At 46.0% G+C, this 5,000-nt stretch overlaps 1 protein-coding gene across 1 annotated transcript in view; it reads right to left on the minus strand.

The window, feature by feature from the left end:
• The window catches only part of atrn (attractin), a 69,959-nt gene that overhangs the window by 18,057 nt on the left and 46,902 nt on the right, over positions 1-5,000 (minus strand). The gene's annotated exons all lie outside the window — the stretch shown is intronic.

A 5,000-nucleotide genomic window follows, 5' to 3' on the forward strand; every position in this document is an offset into this window, starting at 1 on the left:
CTGAAGTCACTATGAAATAAGTAAAGCCTGACCTTACACTAAATCCTCACCTGGGTCATCTTTTTTATTACATTTGAAACCTCTTCCTTCCCATTATTTGCAATGGCTCTGCACACATTTGGCTTCAACGTCGTTTAAAAAAAAAAGTAAGTCCAAGGAAATCAGGTGGAACATTTAACTTGGTTGTGAATGTCCTACAGAACCCCAGGGCCTGTGGGGGAACTCTGGGGCCAAGGGCTTTGGACCTGCCTCAGAGACAGAAGCCCAAGAAGTCGGACAAGTTTCTATCGACACGGGTGCTTAAGGCCCACAGAGATGGCAGAGAGCCACTAGTGCGTTTAATGAGCTGGAAAAAGAGAGATTAGTAAATGAATCAGACAAAAGTTGGCTTCCCCCGTGAGTACCGTCAAGGCTGGGGGGGAGACGGTGTGAGATCCAGAGTCCAGGGGGCTCAGAGCATCTTACTCCTCCAGGCTGAACCCCCACCACTCCTTTCGCCCAGATAGACAGCTAGGACACCCCCACTCCCCTTAGCTTCATCTCAGCCCCACAGAGACGGTCCTTTAAGACACTCACGTCAACCAAATTAAGAGCATTCAAAAAGCATACTTGACAATGACTATGACAATCGCCGCCAGGCAAGTTTTGTTTATGAGCTAGAGTAGTCTTTAAGACTGAACTCTGGTTGCTTTAGCCATGCTCTTCTCTAAATTAGGAGGGGAAGAGAGGAGAGGTGAAGAGGAGTGGCCCGAGAAGCAGCCGAGGGTCCAGGCCCTGTAGGGGTCACTGGTGGGGTCGCAAGCGAGGTCAGGGCGCAGAGTCGGCGAGAGCAGCTCACGGAGATGGTGATTATTGAGCAGCTGTTTTTGGGCCCTGAGGATACGCGCTGTCAAGCGCTGTGCTCCAAGGCTGAGGATTTCCACGGCACTCATATATTCCAGCGAGCCCTCAGGGTAAAGCATCACTCACAGAGTAATGATTCCAAAAATTTGAAGCAGGCCCATGTATTATGAAAACGGAAACAAACCCACACTGTCACACGCACGCACACACACACACACACACACACACACATACACACACACATACCACACGCACACACACAAACCACACGCACACACACAAACAGGATCTTCAGGGGGCCCTCATCACCATAGTGATAAGTGCAGAGGACAAAACAAGAGATGGGAGTCTCTGCTGACGACACTTTCTGGGGAAATAGCCTGTTTGTGTTCATGTGTATGCAAGTGCCACAAATCTATGAAGCTAGTTTCATTGATGAGCAACACAGCTGACAACAAGTCTGCAGCGCATGACCTGAAGCTAATCTAATAACATGGAAAAATGATTGGGCTCATTTCATAATATGCACAAGATCCTAGGCACAAACATAAGTTGGGTTCATGGGCATATCTACGTGAACCGCAAATGGATTAATTTCTTTCAATGTTCCATCGGTGACAAAAATTGTACGGTTAGTGCTGTCTTTGCTAACTATCCTGGCTCTACAAATTAGCCTTTCAGGTGTAAATTCAGCAAATTCAGGTGTTCCCGCAGCCTTCGAATGGGTGGCCGTTAGAAGTCGATGGCTATTCATTACGCACCTGGCTCATCAAGCCATACATTATGCCGACAACTCATCGGCAACGGCGATACAATATGGCGTTGTTAAGAGTGAACATGTGGCCTGTTAAGGATGTGTTTCAGAGGTATGGGCATCTTGGGTGGCCCTCAGAAAGTCAGTCTTCTTTGCCTTCTATGTGGCATCTTACAGTCCCACAATAGATTTCATGTAGTTATTTGTTTGCCCTAATCTAAGAACAATTTCTGAGCTTTGTCTGAGCGTTAATATAAGGAAGCGTCAAATCATGGACTTGGTTGCCACAACCACTTATTACTCAACCGATTTAGGCCCTGTCCTGCTTCAATGACATGAGCAAGTGTAGGTAAAATGAGCAAGTGTAGGTATCTCTGCCTAAAGTCATTGCGCGGTTACTGCTGAGCGTTCCCTGTTCATGGTGCTCGTTGCGCTATGAAATTAAGGCCCATATAGTATACACAGCCACATAAAAAACAAAAACACACACACACACACACATGCCGAGTGACTTCTTAACAGCCACCACCATCCATCACACCACCTGAGATGACAGACCTAATGATGAGGAACCATGGCCTTCCACAGAGCAAAATGGTGAAAACACACACACACACACACACACACACACACACACACACACACACACACACACACACACACACACAACCACACGCACACACACACACACACACACACGCACATGCACAAACGCGCACACTTCAAGAATATGTGGGCACGTTCATAAAACAGTGTGTCCTCTGTGTGTGTGTGTGTGTGTGTGTGTGTTTGTTTGAGTGCGTGTGTATGTGTACATCTGTGTGTGTGTGTGTGTGTGTGTGTGTGTGTGTGTGTGTGTGTGTGTGTGTGTGTGTGTGCGTGTGCGTGTCGGTGCATGGGTATGTTTGTGTGCACGTAGCAATGTGTACATGCGTGGGTGTGCTCATTTTCAGTGCCCGTCCTGGCCTGCCTCTTTCCTGAATCGATAACACATTACTGCACATCCTCAAGAAATGACTTAAAGCCCACAGCCATCAGGCATACACACACACACACACACACACACACACACGCGCACCCACACAACGTAAAACACGCACACGCACACAAAACACAGAAGAGACTGTTAAGTTTAGCCTGCAATAACCAGACACAAAATTCACTTTGTAAACAGTTGCGTCCTAATGGGCATAGACTTCCATTCCAAACCATTGGACCAGCCTTTAACCAATCAGTATGGACCAATATGGGATTTCTATACTTCCTACTTTGCCACAAACAGTGCAAGCTGTAGGGGTGCAACGGATCATCATTGATCCGTGATCCGTTCGGATCATCTATTTCGGTTCGGCACACGCATGATCCGCGGATTGATTTATGAAAAAATAAATGACCATGCTGACCAAATAAAACAAAATATGAATTTATTATGATTTTACACCAAGCGCCAAAAGCGGTACTAATGCGACGCAACGTTCCACACGGGTAAATTAAAACAGCGCACTGTAGTTTGCCATGTGTGGTGCTTGTTGGAGAGAGGAGCTACGATTTAAATGTTTAGCTCGCTCCCTATCATTAATGGATCGCTGGGTTTTAAACTTAATATTATATTATATTGATAACGACTCCTTGATGCCCGCAAATTACTTAAAATCTCCCGGAATCTAGAGCGAGCGAGCCAGACCGCGCACACCAAACAGACGTGATCCAAACTGCGTTAGCATCTGTGTAGCGCGCTCACGACAGAGAGGGAGAGGGACCTAGAGACTGTGCGTGTGTGAGGCAGTGTGCGTGTGTGCCTCAGGAGCATCCTGATTTACCTGTTTCGGTAAGTCAACAAATGAATTTTCAGTGTGGGCGGGCTTTTATCTCTTCTCCCGACCGAATTAATCAATAATGAAATTAATCAGTTCAGTGTATCTAGGACCAGGGCACAGGGAGAGTGCCCCCCAAAAAGAAAATTTAAGACATTTTACAACAGACTATACAAAGGTGTACGTACCCCTGTCTTATAAAAGTAAACCACAATTACAGTCTTGCACACTGTACTATCTGTAACAGTGATTTCAGCATTGCCCATGGTGGGTTAAATGACTGTAAAAGACTTGTTGTTCATTTTGTATGGCCCTACCTCTCTTGCACTTATTCTTATAATGTTAAGTTATACATGTTTATATGTTTTTAAAGTAATATAAGTTTATAATCTTTAAATATCATTTGTTGCGGGTTTTTTATGTGCCCCCCTGGTTAAACCCTGGCCCCTCCTTGGCCCCCCTAGTAAAAATGGTCTAGAACCGCCACTGACTGTGGCACAAGAAAGCCATACAACAGTGGAAACACATCGAGCATGGCCACGCATTTACAGCGACATCACCCCGGTGTTTCACTGACAGGAGTGAAACCGAAAGCGGCTCAACAACCGCTCATCACCGCGGCATTTAAGCAGCCCCTTCCTCCACATGTTTATTTGTCTTGTCTATTTTTTTTTTTTTTTTGCTGATCCGAAAAATGATCCAATCCGTGACTCTGATCCGAGGAACAATCCGAACCGTGAGTTTTTTGATCCGTTGCACCCCTAGCAAGCTGATATCTTTGCCTTTTCCCAAACCTTGCTGGCAGTAACAGAACCATGTCTCTGCCCTTGATGAATGAGGTTACACCTTCTTCCTGCTCCAGCTTCAATTACCTCGATTTACGCAAGCATTGCTACTACTGTTTGTATCGCTTCGTCTAGCTCTGGCACTACTGCCACTGTCGTTTCTATTTTCGAAACCAACGCTTTACTTCAACGTCATCACACTTAGCCACCCCCACTGGTCACTGAGTGGTTACTGATTGGACACTGAGTGGCTTAGTGATTCATCTGGCAAACAGGGTTTCCAGAATATAATCTCAGCGAAAACTGAGCTGAGACCAATAGGTGGGAGAAACCAGGCCAATAATGGTGGACATTTCTCTAGTGGCTTGCACTTCCCTGTAGGACCCCATGTCTTCATGGTGGAATACATCTCTTCTTTCATTAAAACTTCACCATCAGGAATGATATATTCATGAAATAATCAGTAATGTACGTCCTGAGGGTGTAATGAGTGATGACAGTCACAGACAGAAATGTATCTGGAAATGTAACACACACACACACACTATCTCACACACACACGCTCTCTCTCTCTCCCACACATATGTGTGTGTGTGTGTGTGTGTGTGTGTGTGTGTGTGAATGTGTGTGTTTGTGAGTGTGAATGTGAGTGTGTGTGTGTGTGTGTGTGTGTGTGTGTGTGTGTGTGTGTGTGTGTGTGTGTGTGTGTGTGTGTGTGCCTGTGAGGAGAGCTGCTCAGTGGAGGTGACATGTGACTGAGTGCAGTGGGACTGGCTCTCTGTGGGTCTATGTGTGTGGCAAAAC

This window comes from Sprattus sprattus (assembly GCF_963457725.1).
Source record: "Sprattus sprattus genome assembly, chromosome: 13".
NCBI lineage: Eukaryota > Metazoa > Chordata > Actinopteri > Clupeiformes > Clupeidae > Sprattus > Sprattus sprattus.